This window comes from Paroedura picta, chromosome 4 (genome assembly GCF_049243985.1).
Source record: "Paroedura picta isolate Pp20150507F chromosome 4, Ppicta_v3.0, whole genome shotgun sequence".
Taxonomy (NCBI): Eukaryota; Metazoa; Chordata; class Lepidosauria; order Squamata; family Gekkonidae; genus Paroedura; species Paroedura picta.
Window position 1 is genome coordinate 105,900,980 of NC_135372.1, and position 22,096 is coordinate 105,923,075.

The following is a 22,096-nucleotide window of genomic DNA, read 5'->3' on the forward strand; positions in this document are numbered from 1 at the left end:
TCAATGGTGTTTCATCAGACTGGAGAGAGGTGAGTAGCGGGGTACCTCAGGGTTCGGTGCTCGGCCCGGTACTTTTTAACATATTTATTAATGATCTAGATGAGGGGGTGGAGGGACTACTCATCAAGTTTGCAGATGACACCAAATTGGGAGGACTGGCAAATACTCCGGAAGATAGAGACAGAGTTCAACGAGATCTGAACACAATGGAAAAATGGGCAAATGAGAACAAGATGCAATTTAATAAAGATAAGTGTAAAGTTCTGCATCTGGGTCAGAAAAATGAAAAGCATGCCTACTGGATGGGGGATACGCTTCTAGGTAGCACTGTGTGTGAACGAGACCTTGGGGTACTTGTGGATTGTAAACTAAACATGAGCAGGCAGTGTGATGCAGCGGTAAAAAAGGCAAATGCCATTTTGGGCTGTATCAACAGAGCCATCACATCAAAATCACAAGATGTCATAGTCCCATTGTATACGGCACTGGTCAGACCACACCTGGAGTACTGTGTGCAGTTCTGGAGGCCTCACTTCAAGAAGGACATCGATAAAATTGAAAGGGTACAGAGGAGAGCGACGAAGATGATCTGGGGCCAAGGGACCAAGCCCTATGAAGATAGGTTGAGGGACTTGGGAATGTTCAGCCTGGAGAAAAGGAGGTTGAGAGGGGACATGATAGCCCTCTTTAAGTATTTGAAAGGTTGTCACTTGGAGGAGGGCAGGATGCTGTTTCTGCTGGCTGCAGAGGAAAGGACACGCAGTAATGGGTTTAAACTTCAAGTACAACGATATAGACTAGATATCAGGAAAAAGTTTTTCTCAGTCAGAGTCGTTCAGCAGTGGAATAGGCTGCCTAAGGAGGTGGTGAGTGCCCCCTCACTGGAAGTCTTCAAGCAAAGGTTGGATACACACTTTTCTTGGATGCTTTAGGATGCTTAGGGCTAATCCTGCGTTGAGCAGGGGGTTGGACTAGATGGCCTGTATGGCCCCTTCCAACTCTATGATTCTATGATTCTATGATTCTATGAAGGAGAGGGAAGAAGAACTCTCTACGTAGGGGCTTTGCTCTTTCCTTTTGCATTGTCCTTCTGGTTTTGCCTGTCTCCTCACTGATACTTTTTTTCATCTTGATTCCAAAGCCTGTGAGCAAACACATACTGTGGGGCTGCTCAAGAAAACTCCTGATGAAGTGGTATTGTGATCTAGAACTGATAAGGCTAAAAACAAAGTAAGATCCTTATTTACTGGGACATCTGCAGGTAACATTTAATAGTTTTAGTACTTAAATCCTCTTTTGAACCCTACCAAAGTTCCCTCATAAATTTCAGTAAAGGCTTTAGCATAGGACTTAAAGATAGTGCAGCTCCCTTTGTAGTACACAGCTGTGAAACTCACTAGGCCTGGTATTTGAAAGGAGATACATATATTGGCATGTATCATCTTATTCTTCCATCTTTCCCTTTGTCAAGTACAATATAGGTTAGACCTCACTGTGCCATAACATATCTCCCCTTTCCCTTGGACCAACTCAGCAGTTATGACTGGCCGGCGTGTTTTAACCGCATCGAATTCTAAATGTAGACTCCAGATTTGTACCTGGCAATCTGCATCTATGGTTTTCTCCTGTCACTGGTCAGGACTGCAATCGCAGCTTGAGTTTTCCACTTTCATTTTGAGAGTAGATGTTCCCGCCTCCTGTCATTCCTCCCCTTCCCTTTTTGGCCTAAACATGCACAATAATGCACTTGTGCCATAATGCAATCACTTAAAAAAAAATCACACCCTCCCATACCTCAATTCCCATGGCACTCAAATCACTCAACCAGGAGGAGGGGGATTATTGTGTTCATGTGCGCTCAGTCACCATGCATGCATGAACATAAAGCATGTCAGCTACCATTGCACAACTGTTTATCAGCACAAAAATTACATAGTGCTCTGTTGCACCTTATATCATGAAAGTAAAGTACATTTAGATGATCCAAGGGGAGGACTGTGAAGTCCTAGTTAAGGTTAACTTTCTGGAACATTCCCAGAAAATGTATGCTATTTTTATTGCAACTTCATGTTGTAATGCAGTCATGTTCAATTTCTTTTAAAAAATACAGAGTGGAGGGGGACGGAAAGGCAGATAGTAGGTGGTGTTGACATATCTATGATGACATCACTTGGGATGGGAATGCAGGAGGAAGCAGGCTCAAATCCTGAGCTTTCTCATTGGATAAGTGTGAATTACCTTCCAAGGGAGGGGGAGAAATCGTGGCTTCTGGGGATTTTCAAACAGTGTAAGAAACAGGGATTACATTTTTATCTGCTACTCAAGAGCCCGATTTTTGTGTAAAAGATTGTTATTCTGCTGGACTTTAGGAAGGACACTGTGGCATTTTTCACGATTGCGGACACAGTCACAAATCAAGTTTCTTTCATCTTGTTTTTAAAGTCTCTGACTTTAAAAATAATTTTCATTCTTATTAAAACTATTTCACTGAGGTTTGCCGTTTCAGTGTTTTTAGAGGATATATTAACAATATTATGATGCATGTGATACTTGCTTTGTACACTTAAGACAATTTAGGGCAGTGGTCCCCAACCCTTGGTCCGGGGACCGGGACCGGTCCGTAGATCAGTTGGTACTGGGCCGCGTCTCCTCCTCTTCCTCCTCCCCGGCTGCTGCCTCAGGGGCTACCCTGCACTCTGCCACTGGCTCACCTTTGGTGCTCTCTGGCGGCCGCCATGGCTGGGGCTCCCCCTCGGTGTGGCACTGTGCAGCTGCTGCTGGCAGCACCCCCCAGAGGGCAGCGGGAATTCACGGGTACTGACGGGAAAGCAAGTAGAGCAGGGGCTCAGGCAACGGCGATGTCCCTTGGCAGAAGACTACCCCCCCCCCCCGGGCCTCAGTAAAATTGTCAAGCGTTGATCAGTCCCCGGTGATAAAAAGGTTGGGGACCACTGAGTAGGGCGTTGCTAAATGATAATGAAACTAGATAGACCAGAGTGTTCAACAGCCACAAAACTGCACAGAAGGAAAGTGTATCAGTTAACTACCATGTGTGTGTATAGTGATTAGTGTGTTAAGACTAGAAATGCAGGCCTGGGTTTAAAGCCCCAGCCATGAACCTCATTTGGGTGATCTTGGGCCTGTCATAATCTCTCTAGCCAAGCCTACTTAGAATCATAGAGTTGGAAGGGACCTCATGGGTCACCTAGTCCAACCCCCTGCACTATGCAGGAAACTTACATCCCTATCGCTCATCTACTGTAACCTGCCACCCCTTTGCCTTCACAGAATCAGCCTCTCAGTCAGATGGCTATCTAGCCTGTTTTAACATTTCCAAAGATGGAGAACCCACCACCTCCCAAGGAAGCCTGTTCCACCGAGAAACCGCTCTGTCAGGAACTTCTTCCAGATGTTTAGATGGAATTTCTTTTGAATTAATTTCATCCCATTCGTTCTGGTCTGTCCCTCTGTGGCAAGAGAGAACAATTCTGCTCCATCCTCTATATGGCACCCTTTTAATACTTGAAGATGGTTATCAGATCCCCTCTCAGTCGTCTCCTCTCTAAACTAAGCAGAGCAAGCTCCCCCAACCTTTCTTCATACGTCTTCAGAAGGTTGCTTTGGGGATAAAATAATTTGAACCATACGCTTGCCTGAAAGAACACTATCTTGGGACATTTGTCAGACTAGATTTGACATATTAATTGACCTGTCTGTATTGTTGTTCAATGGGATAGAAATGGAGGGATGGGAAAAGACTGAAGGCTCAAGAGTAAAAGAACCAAGAGTTTTTATTCTTAGTGTTAAAGCAGCACTATATTTTCTGACAAACAGATGGAGGGAGAGTGTGTAGCCCTGCTGCAAAAGGAATATCAGATTGTGAGGACACCACCTGTCACTGTTGGAGGCTTAAGATATATGGTGTGATCCAGTGCTTGAGAAAAGAGTGTGAGCAGAGAAAATGTTTCTGCATTGGGAGAGCATTTGGTGCAATGGGAATGGATAACTTCTGCTGTGTTGGTTCAGTCTTTCAAACTTTTCAAACTGAGGTCTGTAACCTTTTTGAATCCTCAGGCACCTTTGGAATTTTGACACAGGGTGATGGACACAGTCATGTAATGCCTGCTGCAGTAGGTGTTCAGCTGCAAGATGGCTGTCCATGCTTACTTTTAGTCGCAAAGTAAAGATTCTTCTGCTTTGGTGGCTGCTTTTACCAAAGCAATGTTGTTACATATCGGCTCAGCCAATCAAATCTCCATTGGCCAATCAGAAGACTTGCTAGCAAAAGTCCCAACTGCTTTCTAAAAACACTTGCCAGGTGCCAGGAGAGGTCTCAGTGGGCACCACGGCACCCACAGGTACCATATTGGGTTCCCAAGCAGATGTCCTTCACATCATCACCTACTTTCTGGTCTTTTTGAACTGCAGATACAGAGAATTGAACCTGGGGCCTTCAGCACTTACAAAAAGGCTTTTCCATTGATCCACAGCCCATCCCCAACACCTATGCTTAGAAATAATTTTTATTTGTTTACTTATTTCAGTTATGGTGTGCCTTTCTCCATGAGACTCAAGGCAGATTACAACTTAAAACAGTGCAATAAGAACTGTATAATGAGCACATCCAACAGCTATTCTATAAGAACTGTAAAAAGAATGAGAGAACATTGCACAAAACCGTATTCTTTATTTTTTTAGTTTATATAATGCTCCTCACTGTGACATCTCAGGACAGTGTAATAACACAGGAGATAACAACACAGATAATAATGCGGGAGTTACAGGACTGGAGAACAGCAGAAAACAATAGATAACAACAACTGGATTTCTAAATTAGAAAAATACATATAATAGGGGGAGACTATTTATTGCATGACATATACAATCAAGACTGTCTTAAATTCTCCCAATGTTAACTACAATCTTAATTCACTTATAATATCTGTTCACTTATAACTTGCCTTTCTTTATTTTACTTGTATTTATTTTTATATTGATCGATGTTCCATCCTTTCCAAAAGGGTCAGGGCGGATCACATCAGACAAGGGGGACCCAAAGCAGCATATATAGTTATTATCTCCCGCGTTTATCCTCACAACAACCTTGTAGGTTAGTCTGAGAGTATGTAACTGGCCCTGGATCACCTATAAGCTTTCATAGGGGAGAGAGGATTAGAATCATAGAATCCTCCATCGGCCGGAGGGAGCGGGGCACGGGCGGCCATGGCGGGCTCGGGCGCGGTGTGGTGCTGCCTGCGCTGGGCCTGCTACGGGGAGGGCGGCGGGGGGCACATCCCGCTCAAGGAGATGCTGGCCATGCAGCTGGACACGCAGCAGATGGGTAAGCAAGCAGCGCCAGCAACACCCCTGCCAGGAACAGACGTTGTCATCGTCAAGAACGGCCGGAGAGTCTGTGGGACAGGCGGCTGCTTAGCCAATGCTCCTCTGCATCAAAACAAGAGCTATTATGAATTCAAAATCCAGTCTACAGGAATCTGGGGTGTGGGTGTTGCGACCCAGAAAGTCAACTTGAATCAAATCCCTCTCGGCCGTGACACGAATAGTTTAGTCCTGAGAAATGACGGAGGTCTTTACTACAACAATGAAGAAAAGAACAAGTTGCTGGCAAACAGCCTTCCGCAGGAGGGTGACGTGGTGGGCATTACTTACGACCACGTAGAATTGAATGTTTACCTAAATGGGAAAAATATGCACTGTCCGGCATCCGGGATCAGAGGAACAGTCTTCCCTGTGGTTTATGTGGATGACAGCGCCATTTTGGATTGTCAGTTCAGTGACTTCTACCATACACCTCCAACAGGGTTTGAAAAGATCCTCTTTGAGCAACAGATTTTCTGAAGGTTCCCATTCGTTGCCCAGCCCTCGTTATAAATCTGCTCTCTGTTCCTGGAGCACATGAACCTGTATTGAGTCAAAGTACTTCTGTTTTTTTTTAAACTACCTTGCAAATGCTAGACCAGATATTGTTTTGTGATGTGGACAGTATTTGTATTTCATGTCAAGTGATTACAGCTGACAGTGTTTGTTGACTCACAGTCTCTGATGTTGCTGTACAATAAATAGTTCTTATACATAAAAAAAAAGAATCATAGAATCATAGAGTTGGAAGGGGCCATACAGGCCATCTAGTCCAACCCCCTGCTCAATGCAGGATCAGCCCTAAGCATCCTAAAACATCCAAGAAAAGTGTGTATCCAACCTTTGCTTGAAGACTGCCAGATTCTTTGGTTTTGCATTTCCCCCACCAACAAGATTCAGCAGTTTGCATCTTGGGGAACAACAATTACTTTGCAATTGAAGCACAGCTGGATTATGCTGAAGAATTTTAAGCCCCAGTTAAATAGACCTTAATGTTGTTCTTTAAAGCAAGTAAATTACAAAAAAGTCTATTAAAATACTGGTGCTGCATCACAAGTCCTTTCATGTAAAAAAAATATGATAAATGGTTTCACATAACCAGTAGTTATGGTGTTTACCCATGTAAGCGTTCCTTCCCAATGAGAGGTACTGCCTAGATGTGACTGAAAGTCTCTGTGGCTGATGTGTCAGAAGTTTCATCTGACTAGGCTATCATCCGATAGCTGCAATCATGACAAGAGTCGCCAGTGGTTAATCACAGGTTATATCTCTCCATGGAAACTGGCCTGACAGCTCAACTGAAATGGATTATACAAGTCCAGAACCACAGATCCGGGATGTATCTTGGATAGCAGCGTCAGTGTTAATAATGTTGCAAATTACAGAAGCTAAAATGCTAAACGCCTTTGAATTTAAAGCAGAGTTCAACATATTCCCGTTTGCTGAGGTATTATTAGGGTCTGTCCTCAGTAACACTCAAGCAGTATTTCTAGCCTGACTCCGTTTTCACACAAACCCAGGCTCCTGTTTCCAGAAGACCCAGTCCTTTCGGAGCAGTTGGCATTGGGAATCAGTGAAAAAAGTTGGCCCAGGATAAGTTCAGCCTGGTTGGCTTTCGCCGACTGCCCCAGGGACTCTATGTTCGCCCGTTATAGCAAGCAAATCAGCGGCTTCTCCCAGCTTTGTATGGCGCAGAAAGATAATTATTTAATTCATTTGTATCTCGCCTTTCCTCCGGACACAAAGCGGCTTCACGTGCTCTGTCACTGGACTGCTACTGAGGCAGCACCGAAGCGAGAAGGGTACGAAGATGTGGGGCCAGGGAATGAAGGCCGGAGTATTTATATGTCCTGTAAAAAAAAAAAAGTCCTTATAGGCAGAAAATAAGCGCTGGTAAATCAGTCAGAGCCTGACCGATTCCTCGCTGCCCCCATTTCCTACTTGAAGAAAGAGGAAAAGCCCGTGCGGGCCAGACTGCTACTCCGACCCGAAGGGTTACAATCTTGCGCTGCAAGGGCCCCTCCAGTTTAAGTCGCTCAAGAGAGCGCAGGCTCTTTGTACGTGCTCAGAAGCGGCCGAGACGAGCCGTCGGCCTGGGCCGGAGCAGGGTCCCGCGCGGAGTTCGGCCCCGCCTCCGCTCCCCGGCCTCGCCACGCCGCTCCGCCCCTTCGCCTGCCCCGCTCGCTCCGCCCTCGCCAGCCCGGCGGCCCCTCCCCAGGCCGAGAGAGGAAAGGGGGGCGGAGCACATGAGCCTGCCGCCGCCGCCGCCGCCGCGCACTGTGGAGCCGCCAAAGCTCCGAGCGAAGCAGCAGCCGGGAGCCCGAGCAAGGAAGGCAGGCAGGAAGGAGGGAGGCAGGCGACGGGCGGCCACCTTGGCTCGCCCCGGCAGGCAGCGGCAACGGGGTGAGTGCGGCGGCGGCGGGCAGGAGGGGCTGCTGGCTGGGCTGGGCTGGGCGGCCGGGGCTCTCTCCCGCGGCCCAGAGTGGGGCCCGGTCGCCTCCCTTCCTCTCCCGCAGTGAGGCCGAGGGGCCCTGCAGCTTTCCCTTGGCTCGGGGCCCGGGCGGGGCGGACGGGGGGCTTTCCTCCGGAGCAGGCGAGGGCGCCACGACTCCCCGCCCCACCCCGCCCCGGAGAACGGCAGGCCAAAGGCCGGCGAGCGGTGGGTGGGAAGGAGCCGGGAGAAGACATGACGCCTGGCCGGGAGGGAGAGGCAGTGACAGGCTGGAGCTGGGCCAGAGGAGTCGCTGGCCGGCCTGGGTGCCTGCGCTTGGCGTGGCCAGGAGCTGGAGGGGCTGCGTGCGCCACTCGTCGGAAGGACGGAGCCCGGTTGGCCCGCGGGGGTGACAGCAACGAAGCGCCCAGTTTTTGGGGCGATAGGAGAATTGTGCCTTGCCTCATTGCACCCCCCCCCCCCGTTCCAGTGAAATGTAATTGACAGGCGAGAGGGGGGATGTTCTAGCAAAGCCCCTTGTCACAGCCCGAGCTCCCCAAAGGTGTCGAGGAAGCACCTCCCAGTCATGGGAGTAGTTGGGCGTTTTACATACACGGTTGGGGGTCTTCAGTTAGGGGCATGGATGCTCACACTAGGGACATTAGTTGAATGGTGGGCTTGGTCTTTGCCGGGTAAATGGCAGCCGGACTTCTCTGGTCCTGCAATGTTGAAGTCTCTCCCCCCCCCCCCCCCCCCCGCTTTGATGCCTGTTCTGGTGAAGTTTCAGATTCATTCTGGCTGCTCTTTGATGTGCTTGGCACTGACATGGTGGCTCTTCTTTGTGTTGCTGCTGTCTTTGGTGTGTGATATATCTATCTATAGCTGTGTTTTCTAAAAAGTTCCTATCGTTGCTAAAGAGGTTTAAAGCCGTGGATCCTATCTTTGCTTGTAAAAGGTTAAAGTATCCCCTGTGCAAGCACCGGGTCATGTCTGACCCTTGGGGTGACGCCCTCCAGCGTTTTCATGGCAGACTCAATACGGGGTGGTTTGCCAGTGCATTCCCCAGTCATTACCATTTAGCCCCCAGCAAGCTGGGTACTCATTTTACTGACCTCGGAAGGATGGAAGGCTGAGTCAACCTTGAGCCGGCTGCTGGGATTGAACTCCCAGCCTCATGGGCAGACAGCTTCAGACAGCATTTCTGCTTCCTTACCACCCTGCGCCACAAGAGGCTCTTTGCTTGAGACCTTTATTAGCCTACTAGGTTGCCATCCTGGTTCCAGGATATGGAACCTTTTTTGCCATTTGTCTTTAACATGTACCCTGACAGTTGGTGACCTGCTGTTTTACCCATGTTGGAGTTGATGGCATGGGGTGCTAGACCTTGCAATGAAACACTTGGACTGACTTCCTTTCCCCCCTCCCTTTGGAGCTTTCCTCCTTGTTGGTGGCACCAATGGGGAAGTGAAATGCAAAATTTCCCCTTGCAACAGGATATAAGGGGAAGAAACCAGACGCCAGAGGCCCAGTACTTCTCTGTTTTGGGTTGATAGGGAAGGATTTTGGTAGCCTGGCTTCTATATACCACTCTTGGGTTCACCCTGATGCTTCCGCCCTGCTTCTGGGTTAGAACAGAGGTAAGTCATTTCATCCCTTCTGTAACTGTGACTTAATTGCTGGTGTATTTCAGGAACCCATTTTGGATTTTGTGGGGGTTTCTTCGGTCTGTCTCTAGACAAAAGTCTACTTTTGCTAGCGTATTGCATTAATGCTGACCTTCCCTGGTAAACTTGACAGTTGTTTTTTATCAAAGTTCATAGGACATTTTTCCTTAAACTTTGCGGAGGATGAATGCGTAGCTTATGGCATTAAATACAGAGGGAATCTCAATAAAAATGTTCTTTTGATGGGTGACTTAATGCAGAGTGGCACAGGTAGGGGCTTGTGATTCCTTGTGTAGCTGGCATGGCATGGTATCAGAGTGTGGCCTCTTACTCCACAATGAGAAAAGGGCATCAGTCAGTAATCATTAGGGCCTAAACGTTTCCCAGGAATGTGGGTTGCTGGTTACATTATTGCTTATTAGAGATTCTTCATTCAGTTGGTGTACTTTCTGAGATGACCTTGTCTGTCTGGTTTAGCCATGGCACTGCAGTCTTTGCACCGTAACTATAGTGATTGGAAAGCCCCCTTGCCTCAGTAGCAGGAGTCATTCTAAAGGGAAACTACTTCACTGGATCTGATTAGGGTAAATAAAAATGAGCCACATTGATTGAAAGGCAGGATATTCTGTGCCTTATTAGTAGCTGATTTTTTCCAGCAGTAGAATTAGCATTGTTCCTTCATGGTACTGAAATTTGAAAGTGAGCTTTTCGTGGGCAACTTGGGGCTACTTGCTTTTAATATTTGCAGTGAGGTTTTGAAGTAGCAGTGTCTGCTGAAGTTGGTAGGACTATCATTCGGGGAGGGCAGTATATAAATATAATAAATATATTATCAAACAGGTGTTGTTGATGCTAATTAATCTTGTGTTGTGATATTCTTGGTGGCAACACTGAGTGGGCTTCTGGGGGGAAAATGACTGTCCTGTCATTCATTTAGCTGTCTGTCTGTAGTACTTCCTATTTTGAAACAGCATCTTGCTTTTCCTGTTTAGAGATATTGTTACTGCTTGCACTTTGCCTCTGGGGTGGCAGTGAAAGGAAAGGAGTTGAGTGTCGCATTGACTCTACTATTGCATGCCAGTCTTTTATTTTAAAATGATGATGATGGGGGCAAGTAATTCTGTTCTGTCTATGTCACTTCCTTCCTGAGCAGTACCCCCATCACATCAAACTTAGCATGTATTTAAAAAGTCCTGTGTGACTACAATCTCATTTGTGTGAAGCTTTGGGGTATCCTAGATAACATAAGCTGCTTTTGGCTCAGTATGTATCATATTTCAATTCTGAAACTTCTAACATCCCACATATATTAGGAAAGGGTTAGGTTATATTATCTCTGTGATTGTAAAAATTTCAAAATAGTGGACTTGCTACATTAGTAATTCCTGGGGTGGTGTTCGTGTGTGTTTATTTGCTGTTAGTTTATTTGCTAAAAAGAATGTCATACATTTCTATACTCAGTAAAGATGTATGAAATCAGTAGCATTTATATAGATGAGAAACTGGTATAATCTTCTAAGTGAAATTTTGTGATTTAAAAAAATGGCAGTAGTTCTTGTGATACTAGACGTAAAGCCCATTTATAAAAATGGGCGGAAAACGGGACTTGGCCGGGCTGGAGCATGTGCGCGTGCGGGCCTGGTTAGCCGGGTTGCACTTACCTGGGCCAGGCTGGTTGGAGGTGTGCGGCAGCAGCAAAGGAGGCGAGGTCTGGAGGCTGGGCACGGCACTGGCGTGAGAGTGGCTCCGCGGTGGTCTGCCGGCTTTCGTGGTCATTGTGGGGGAGGGCGGCGAGGACGCTTGCGGTGGGCGGCTCTGTGGCGTCCTCGGCGTATCGGTGGCCATTTTGGACGGCAGGGGGCTGTGCGTGGTGGCGGCAGTGAAGGTCGGGGACAGGCCGGGAAGCGGGTAAGTCGCGTGAGGAGCTCGGGGAGTGGGTGCGGCGGCGTTGACGAAGGCCAGGGACGGGGGAAAATGGTGAATAGTAAGTGGGGGGGTGTGGGAAGAGTGCGGGCGGCGGCTGTGGATGGTCGTTGGGGATCTGGGTGGGAAGGGCCTGGGTTGGCCCTTGCGGGGACGGACGTCAGGGGTGGGGGTGTGAAGGGCGCGGGCGACGGTCGCGGGTGATGCAGAGTAGAAGTCAGGTCCGTTGGCGGGGAAGGGCAGTCGCTGGGCAGAGGGAAAGAGATTTTCCCTGAGCCCAGCGAAGTGGGGCGAGCCTCCTCCCTAGCGGCCATCCGGCTAGGATGGCGGCTCGGGAGGACTGGAGTGTGAGGCGCTTTGCGTGCCTCCCATTTAGAAACTTGGCCCTGGAGTGCCACTCACGCTTTGCGGCTCCTGATTAGCTCCGAGTTTTTATCCCGAACAGGGCCCGCCCTAACTCCTCCCCAACAGCACTTACTCTTTTATTTAATCCGCTCCGCTGGAGTGGTTTAAAGATATGTGTGTTTTAAACTAAACTAAAATACCCTTATGCCAATATTCGCAACACAGATACTGCTGCTTTTTGTGAAAGAATTGGAGATGGAAGTTGACTTGAAATTTAGTAAGTAGCCTGTTGCCTTGGTCATATAGAATTTTACTGTTTTAGCACAGAAGCAGTTTGCTATTTTGGTAGGATAGTGTTTGTAATGAAATAAATGTTTGTGTTGAAGGAGTTTGTAAATTTCAAAGCAAGGTATGTTGCCTGCATTTTCAGGAGTGGAGCAGAGAGGGGATTATGTCCCCAAGTCCTTATGGCAGCAGATGAAGAAAAATTGACTGCTCTGAATAAATAAAAGTCATTACTCTAAGAAAATATTTTGTGCTAGGGCATTTCTCAGCTTGCATATCCTGCTCCAAGTCCTCTTCCTTGCAGGTGATGGAGACATTATGACTATTAGCTATAGGAACAAGCAACATCACATGTGTAGTAGGTATGTAAGGCAGAGATGAGCTGAAACAGGAAGTCATGTGTTCTGTTTTTATACAGGTTATTATTTGTTATATCAAAACTTGATGTTTCACTAGAACAACTAGTATTGCTTCCAAAAGATGTAAGATCATGCATGGTAGTGAAGAACTTGCTTCATTTAACTATATTGCATTTAATAAATATGTGACAGATGAATTCTCCTTCCTTTCTAGCAGTTGGGCTGACCAGTGTTAGTATTAATAAGGAAACTGCATTAGGCCATTGTAGGAATTGGATAGTAAATGTTATGGATAAATCAGGCACACATCCAGCACTTTTCCTGAGCAAGTTTTTATAGTCTATTGATTGCAAAACTGATTCATATATGTTCACATAGAAGTTTACTGAATGTCATGTGCACACATATAGAGATGCATTCAGGGTGTATGGTTGTGTACACCCATACTTTGTGTGCATTGCAAGAAACAAGTGTAATTGTGGCGTTGCCCTGCAGTCCCTGTAGCTGCATATTATGTATAGATTTGCAGCCATATTTTAATATGTTTACTCAGAAATAAGTTCCACTGAGCTCAGAGGACTTGCTCCCTAGCAAGTATGTTTGAAGGCTTGATTCTTTGGTTGGGGATGAATTTAGTGTTTTGTGTTCCAAGACTTCTTTCAAACAGTTGTATAAAGACTATTGGTATAGTTCATAATTGAAACTGTACACTAAGCGAGTGTTTGCTCACATGTGCCAAATGCTATAGATGTCATGCCCCCACCAACACACACTGGAGGGCATTGTTGCCATCAAGAAGAATTTAGCAGCTATAGAATGTAAGCAAAAGCAAACCTTTGTGAACCTGAGCTTTTACAAATCCATGCTGGTGCAGAATACTGAGTTCTAAGTGATATGTTCAAATTTGTGCTATAGAAATTGAGTTTGAGCTCATATTGATACCCCCCCCCACTCATGGCTAGGTCTACAATTGATATAAACATGTGCTTGCAGCAAAATACCTAAAGCATGGCACTTTGAGCTTGAAGTTTACTATTTGTGGTAAATCCCCAGAGGATTAAGGATTGAGTCAAAGCTGTGGATCTCCTAAAGAATAACACTTCATAGCATGTTAAATGTATAAAGAATGCATTAAATACATCAAAGAGTCTAGTGACGCCTTTTGTTGTTGTTGTTAGGTGTGAAGTCGTGTCCGACCCATTGCGACCCCATGGACAATGATCCTCCAGGCCTTCCTGTCCTCCACCATTCCCCGGAGTCCATTTAAGTTTGCACCTACTGCTTCAGGGAATCCATCCAGCCACCTCATTTTCTGTTATCCCCTTCTTCTTTTGCTCTCGATCGCATCCAGCATTAGGCTCTTCTCCAGGGAGTCCTGCCTTTTCACGAGGTGGCCAAAGTATTTGTGTTTCATCTTCAGGATCTGGCCTTCTAAGGAGCAGTCAGGGCTGATCTCCTCTAGGACTGACCGGTTTGTTCGCCTTGCAGTCCAAGGGACTCGCAAGAGTCTTCTCCAGCACCAGAGTTCAGAAGCCTCAATTCTTTGACGCTCGGCCTTCCTTATGGTCCAACTTTCACAGCCATACATTGCAACTGGTAAGACCATAGCCTTGACTAGATGCACTTTTGTTGGCAGGGTGATGTCTCTGCTTTTTAGGATGCTGTCTAGATTTGCCATAGCTTTCCTCCCCAGGAGCAAGCGTCTTTTAATTTCTTTGCTGCAGTCTCCATCTGCAGTGATCTTGGAGCCCAGGAAAATAAAATCTGTCACTATCTCCATTTCTTCCCCATCTATTTGCCAGGAAGTGACGCCTTTTAAACACTAGCAAATTTACCGTGGCATAAGCTTTGGTGAGCCATAGGCACAAGTCTTTGTCAGATATAATAGTACACACTTGTGATAATCCAGTGTTTTAATTTCACTGAGAAATGGCTAGTGATGTAAGAAATCCCCTGGTCCGAATTTAGAAAAACAAGAAATGTTTCAGAACTCTGGTGGATTGTCTTAAATGATCTGTGGTTATGTCTCCTAGCATTTCATGGCCTGGAAAACCCAGGCTAGCCTGATCTCATTAGATCTTGAAAACTAAGCAGGGTTAGCACTGGTTAATATTTGGATGAGAGACCTCCAAGGAATACTAGGATCTTGACACAGAGGCAGGCAATGGCAAACCACTTCTGAATGTCTCTCGCCTTGAAAACACTATGGGATTGCCATAAGTCATCTGTGACCTGTTGGCACTTTGCAGGCATTTGTGATAATAAAAATCTTTGTGTTCTGTGTAATTGTGAGGATGTGGAATAGAGGAATGTCTCTTAGTACAAGAAGCATCTGGCAGTCCTAGCCTGAAAGAACCTGTGTGTATAGGTAATGTATCACCATGGTGGTGTTCCTAACATGATTCCTGTAGTGAACACTACTGCACTCACAGTAGTTGTGCCAAGAGTAGATGATTAATTTGTGCCTCAAATAACTTTAATTGTGCTGGAGTTTTCTGACATGTTTGCATAGGTGTTTAAAGAACTTGGTATACTGTTCTTAGGAACAAGTGGTAAGTCTGATGTGACCTTATCTCTTGTATCTGTTCTGGATCTACCCTTATCAAGTATCTACTTTGTTATGTTGGCCAGTCCAACTAAATTTTTGGTATCTCTGAATATATTTTTGCTTTTGATAGAGAGCAAGGAGATAGGTGGTTGGTTTTAGTCTTTGAATTAGTTTTGACTGTTTTCAAGTCATAGGCCATTGCCAAATAAGTACAGATTAGTGGTGGTGGTGGGGAATCTATGTATGCATTTATGCATCAGTTTAGCAGCATGTTTGGTAGTATACAAAGGTGGCTTCCTGATAGCAGAATTATTCTTCTCTGGTATGATATAGAAGAAGGGTAAATAAATTAATAAATACAAGACAAGTGTTTACTTGGTTGAAGCCAAATACAGATGCTGCTGTTGGAACAGAGTATAGCAGCTACTCTGCTGACAGGGGTTAAAAGTTCTGCACATATTCCTTCAGAGCTTCAGATAGTCACAGCCAGTTTACTTCTGCGTTCAGTTCAAGGTGCTGGTGCCAATCTCTAAAGACCTATATGGTCCAGTAAGGCAGCTGTTATCATCAGGCCAGGAGCTGTTAGTCATTATTCCCCTCAGGACACTAAGATCCGATTCTGCTAGGAACGTCTCAGTGTTCTTTTTTTCGGTTCAATGGGATGATCTCCCCCATAATATCAGGAAAACTTCCAAAAGCTCCCAGATTGCAAGAGATTTTGGAGTTAAGTTCAGTCATTATGATGGCTTGCTTTTTGCATTGTTCTTTGAAGTGTATTTCTTTGCATTTAGATTTCAGCTATATTTTAATGATATAAACTGCTTCAAGATCTGTTGTTTGGGAGAAAAGTGGGATAGAGCTACTTAAACCAATTACATAACATTGTAATTCTTATCCATTTTTTCCTCTTAATATTTGTGAAACAGCCTAGGGGTGGAGAGTGTCCTGGGTGTCCGAGATGGAATAGGGCCAATCAGGGTGCAGCCAGCAAGGGTGCCCCTACAGCTCCCACCCTCCATACCTGGAAACTAGCCACTTTGTTCTCAGACGCGCCTGGAGCCAGTAGCAGGTACGCCAGCATACTTCTACAGCAAAGTTCATAGACTTGCCCATCTTCCTTATGTGGCATAGCAGGTGAATGCAAGGCAGTTGTCAGTATATGCCCTAGCAACTGAGAACTATTTGTACTGACTGCTGAACTATTCTAGCAGTGTTTTAATCCAGACTAAAATCCTAATCTTAATGCATGAAGTGAGTTTCTCTGAATGATTTCCTCTTTCAGGCAGTGGGTGGAGGGAGTCTCCTTGCATAAATTCTCATGGAAGATCAGTTTTCTACAGTGACTGGGTAGCATTGCAAAAGCAATAATCTGATGTTCCATTAGGTATAAAAAGTGTTCACCAGAGCATAAAATTCCAAACGAACATTTGTTGCACAATCATGTACTGTATGCATAAATTGGGACCCAAGTCTTTGTAACATCCTACTAGATTGCTTGATAGGCAAAGCATAATTTTATATGTAAAACATTTTCAAGCATGCCTGACTTCTCAAAACTAGTCCTTCCTCCTCTCCTCTCCTTTCTTCTTACATTAAAACAAGCATTAGCAGCAAATGATAACTTTTGTTGAGTTTCATTTTTGTGCATTTTTACTATGTGAAGAGTGGCTACAGAGCAGGGCCCTGTCCCACATTAGCAGTACTTAAGGGCTGAACCTGTTTTCCATCTCTCTCATTCCCTGATAAAAAAACATGATGTATGTTTTTCTGCAGAATATTGAAAGTAGGCAAGCTAGCAACTTGTGTTATGGCCTACTCAGGACAGGATGCATTATAGGATTGAGGAAGTAGTTTATACTATGTCTGTTGGGTGTGTCTTCTTTCTTAGTGTGCCTTACATCCTGGTGATGTATGAAACTCTGAAATGATTGTTTCTGTGGTTAGCTGAAGTTGCCTGTGCCTATACATCACACAGATTCACAGTCTTATGACCGTTACAAACAGTTTGTAAAAAAACTATTATGTAACCATGGGATCCACTGGCATATTGTTTATAAGGTTTAAATGAAGACTAAGTTGCATTACTTTAATTTTCCTTTATTGACTTGAATCCAGCAGAGGATTTCTGAGGACAGACGGGGGGGGGGACTTTTGCCAATTCCCCCATTTCTGTTGCAGACAGGACCCTGTCATCCAAGAGCAGCAGTTTGGTCTGCATTAGGATGGGAAGAAACCAAGACCTGCTGTTTAAAATCTCTTGTGTCAGTAGAATTTTCTGGGGGATCAGGTAGCTATAAAGATTTCCTGAAGAGAAATGTGAAGTTGTGCATAGGCCATTTTGCTCCTTTTGTTAGCCCTTCCTTCCATTATTTAAGCATCTGTTCTGAAGGTCTACGTCAGCTCCTTTTTTTTAAAAAAAAGTTCTAGCTCCAGAGATTTTCACTTCATTGATTTTGGAAAAAGTCCCTTGAAAGTGTGTGAACTTTGGTGAATGGTGTACTGGTCAGTGCAGTGCATGCCCTGGTTACATCTAGTTAGGAGGACTGCAATATGCATTGCATGGGGCTGCCCTTCAAAAGTGTTTTGAAACTTTGACGCAGAATGCTTCAGTCAGGGTGTTGACTGTAGTGTGTGGTATAACTCCATTCTTGGCCCATCTATGCAAGGTCTGTTTCCAGGTACTGTTCATGGTGCTCGTGTTGACCTTTAAGGCACCATATGGCTTGGAACCAGCTTATCTGAAGGACCACCTACTCACTTATAAACTTACCTATGGTTATCTTCTGAGATCTTGCTTTTGGTTACCTTTGCCTTCTGTAGTTAGTGCATGGCAACCCAGGAGAGGGTCGTGGTACAAAAAATAGAAACTCCCTCTCCAGGGACTCTCCTGTCCCCTTCCGTTGCTATCTTCTACCAGTGGGTAGAAACCCATGTTTTGTCAGGAATTCCCTCAGTGAGCCCTCCTTCCTGTATTATAATTGTTGTTTTTATGTTTTCATATTCTAGCTTTGGTTTTAAATATGTATTTGGTTTTGTGTTAAAACATACGTATTTGTTACATAGGGGTTTTAATCTGTTAGCTACCATGGTGGCCCTGATGAGGGCAGAAAGGCAGGGTCCAATTTTTGTAAATTAATGAATATGCAACCTGAGGGGAAAGATAGACATAGGAAAATGGAATGGAGGTCTAATTTTTGTTGTATAAGATATTTTTAAAAACTAGTCCCCTTTGCCTGTGATTTCTTTCCTCCACATTTTGTCATGTAAGGAATTCTAAATGCTCGGTTTCTCCTGGAAGAGCTATTTTCTAGGTTCTGTGTGTTCACCAAAATTTAATCTATTGAATAAGATCATGTTTTAGCACTTAAAATTATGTAGAAATATTTCTCTATGCTTTTTCTGGTTACTACATTGAATTTGCTTATTTTTTTCTGTGCTAGTTCATAAAGAACTATTCTTATGGCATCAAGCATCAAAGATAAACCTGGTTATACTATAAATCAGGGCTAGTCAAACTGAGGCCCTGCAGATGTCCATGGACTACAATTCCCATGAGCCCCTGCCAGCAGTCACTAGCAGGGGCTCATGGGAATTGTAGTCCATGGACATCTGGAGAGCCGCAGTTTGACTGCCCCTGCTATAAAACATGTCTCAAATTTTTCTTCATAAATAATTTTCTGTCTTTGAAACATCTAGGAGATTAAGGGGCATTAACCCTCAGGTCCAGTTGAGTATCCTCTGGATTGATTTGATCTTGCTTTCCCCTAATAAACATCAAAACAGCCCACGACAGAGTTCTCAAAGGTCAAATAAAATGTGTTGTTTCCAAGGAGCATTGTTGGTAACTTGCTTTCTCTAACCCTCGATTATGCTTGAAGCACAGCATTTTGAATCTAAACATGATTTATATAAAAATGGAGAGCTAGTAAATCAAGGCCTGGTACCCTTGTATTGTGCATGCTGGAGTCAGTAACTTTAGTGTTTAGGTTGAATGGGGGTGGCAGGATCTCAAATCCTGGTTAGCTATGAAACTTACTGGGTGACTTTGGGCAAATGTCTCATCAGCTGCATTCCAACATCACAAACAAAGCTTATTTGTGACAGGCACAAACCCAATTTATTGTCAGGCTCATGCAGCCTTTCCCTCCTCACTTTTCACAGCCTGCTGATGTTAAAAACAGAAGTCTTCAATACATCTTCAATTGGCTGTAATATCCTATTTCAGGCATCTTATTAAGTCAAGATTTAGAGGGAAAATTACATTTCTTAATTTGGATTCTAATATGTATGCATGTGTGTGTCTTTTATTGCCTATATTATACTTAGATTTTCTTTTCAAACAGACATTTTAAAATCTACCCATGATCTCTCAGGCAAATTGTGACAGCCAGTCAAATTCATTGCATTAAGGCTGCTTTTTTGTATGAAAGATAAAACAAGCAGAGGTAATTACTGAATATATGCATTGTAAATTCTCCAGTAATAAGTTGTGTAGGGTATTTTTCCCTATATGCTTCCTGCTGAGCCCAGGGCTAGAAAGATCTTAGAGGTGTTGTATCATAATATAATATTTGTGTTTCCCTACTAGTAGCCTGTCCCAAACCCAGCAGGGGTTTTTTTTTTGGGGTGGGGGGCATGTACTGGGGACTGCAGGGGAACGCAGGAAGCATCCATCACTACTAATATGGGCTCCAATTCAGAATTACTAGCTACTAAACTTCTTTTTTGAATGTCAAAATACTGTGTACCTTAAAAGAAAATTATTCCAATCTTTTTCTATATAAAAATTATTTAACACATCTTTAAGATTCTAAAGATACTTTCAGATCTTGAGGAATTATTCCCAATCATGTTCAGTTTTTATCCGACATCTGGTGCTATGGCTGTCATTTAACACCAGTTGGGACCAGTCTGTTGATATAAAAGTATATGTTGCCTATACATAGGGAGAGTATATCACTGTAGCCCAGGATGCTTTGGCAGTATCACTGCAACATTACTTTGCGACTTACCTGGATGTATGTGGTTTACAAGTTTACATTTGCTAAAGGGAAGCTCAGCTGAAATTAGTTTTAGCACAAAAGAAGTTAGAACTATTCAGGATAAATAAGGTGAGGCCTTAGGATGGTGCTCTAGTTGCTGCCCTGCTGCTTCCCTGCTCTCAAGAGCATTTCCATGTTGATACGTTATCAATTGCTTTGAGGCTTTCGGTTTTAAACAAGGACACAGTTGCAAAGACATTTATTCACAAGGCCTTTATGATGCTGTTTCCTGCACTTTAACGAGACACTAGCTTCTGTGTACGTATGCACTTTGTCTCCTTGACACTGTTTTGATAATATGTCACCATTTGAGTGCAGAGGCTTGCACGATTGGCCTTTACATCACTCCATCCTCTGTTGACTTAGAGGATTGAGATAAATGACATCTAAATTGGATTACCTTCATGAAATTATCTGGGAATTTAAACTGTGTTCATAGATATGGTGTCTGAATGCACAGCTTGCATGCTGTGCTCCTTTGGCACTGGCATTTTGGCATTCCTTAATAAGCAGGTTTTCCATTCACTTTGCAGACATTTCAGCTCTCTTTCTCTCCCCTCCCCCTGGGCTTGTGTGATATCACAGCTGTGTTAATATGTTAATTTTCAGGTATTCTTCTTGAAGCATGTGACAAGATGGCATCTTTACCCGGGTGCCTCATTGAGGTTTCAAACATTATTATCTCACTCTGTCAATGTTGTCTCAAAGCTAATAATTTATATATGCAACCCTCTATTATCCAAGGTGTTTGCTGCCCAAGTTTCATACTTCTGAAAATGATATGCATGGAAAAAATAAGTCTAATATGCTTAACTTGATGATGTAAGCAGGAATCGGAGGCCCAAGTAGGTATATCTCAGAATTTCTGTTTTACAACTTTATGGCAGATCAAGGCTGGTAGTTGAAGACATTTCCCTGCTATGTGATTTTAACCTGCAGGGAAATGTGAGTTCTCTGAAGTGTCCATAAATTATGTGCCAGATTGTTAATTTTATATGTCCAATCTAATGGATTCTTCTGATGGATTGTCTGCTCAGATACCGAAGCTAATTCACTAGTATGTAATCTATCTCTGTGTTTACATATTGGGAATTTAATGAAAAATAAAGTGGAAGGGTGAAGGGGTGATATTTTTCCACTGGAGCCTGGAATCATTCTAAATTTGGATATAATTTTCTAACTGTATTAATATTCCATCAAGCAGGTCTCTGGGTAGAGGACCTAATGTGTTTTGCAACTGTTGCGGGAGGAGGCGGAAGCTTGTTTCACTATCTTTTAAATTGCTCATTTAAAAAAAGCAGCTGTTTGAAAAGCTACACTTCAGGAGTGGTGAGAATTGGCTTGTAACATATCAAAGGTTCAGGAATGAGAATAAGTGAAAAATGCTAAACTCTAGATCTAAAGGCACCGCAAGTTTTACATATGAGTGTCTGGAACAATGTGGTATGGCATCTTCAGGAATGTGTATTGATAGTGGTAGAGAAGAGCAAGCGGCAGCTCTGCCGTGTCTGATTGCAGAACTAGGCCAGGTAGAATGTGCATTAATCCTACATTGGAGTATTTCCTGTTTGCTCAATTTTATGAAGGGGGCTGAGGTGACAACTATCCTGTATTTATTAAACCAGCTTTGGTGGTTCCCAAGTTTCTCTTCATTCTGCATTTCTTCTTCTGAGTATAGAACATAGAATTTCAAAGAGCCATCGATTAAAATGAAGATTCCCAAATGATGGCTTATTAGATTGTAAGAGCAAGCCAGCACATAGCTTACTTCAGATATCTTGGAAAAAATTTAAAGCAGTGTTCATTTTTTACTAGATAGCTTTCTTTTTTCACACTAAGAATCCATAGTATGTTTGCAAAATACCTTAACGACAGCTCAAATTGTACTTTTCTCCCATCACCCTCATCTAGTGTATCCAGTAATTTTAGCATGGGATATGATCTAGTCAGGCAAAGGTATTGTTTTCCTTTCCTCCTGTCTGTCCTAATGTAATTAAGAACTGATTAACATAAGCATGTATGTTATGAGAATGCAGTAGTTCAGTGTTCTGGTAGTCTGACTTGTAGCAGAATGTATGTGCTGTTTCAGTCAGAATAGTATATGGTGGCGGTAACAGATG

The 22,096-nt window shown here is 44.1% G+C and overlaps 1 protein-coding gene and 1 pseudogene across 4 annotated transcripts in view; both read left to right on the plus strand.

The window, feature by feature from the left end:
- The first annotated feature begins 5,208 nt into the window (after positions 1-5,208).
- On the plus strand, positions 5,209-6,103 carry LOC143836091 (SPRY domain-containing protein 7 pseudogene; annotated as a pseudogene).
- Positions 6,104-7,578: 1,475 nt separating this feature from the next.
- The window catches only part of RAP1A (RAP1A, member of RAS oncogene family), a 103,407-nt gene continuing 88,889 nt past the window's right edge, over positions 7,579-22,096 (plus strand). For 2 of the 4 annotated variants that reach the window (XM_077334898.1, XM_077334900.1), the window contains exon 1: positions 7,616-7,782. The gene's annotated coding sequence lies outside the window, so the exon portion shown is untranslated. Of the gene's footprint in view, positions 7,783-9,396; positions 9,448-22,096 lie in introns of those variants that run through there. The other 2 variants (XM_077334897.1, XM_077334899.1) reach the window with 2 other exon arrangements.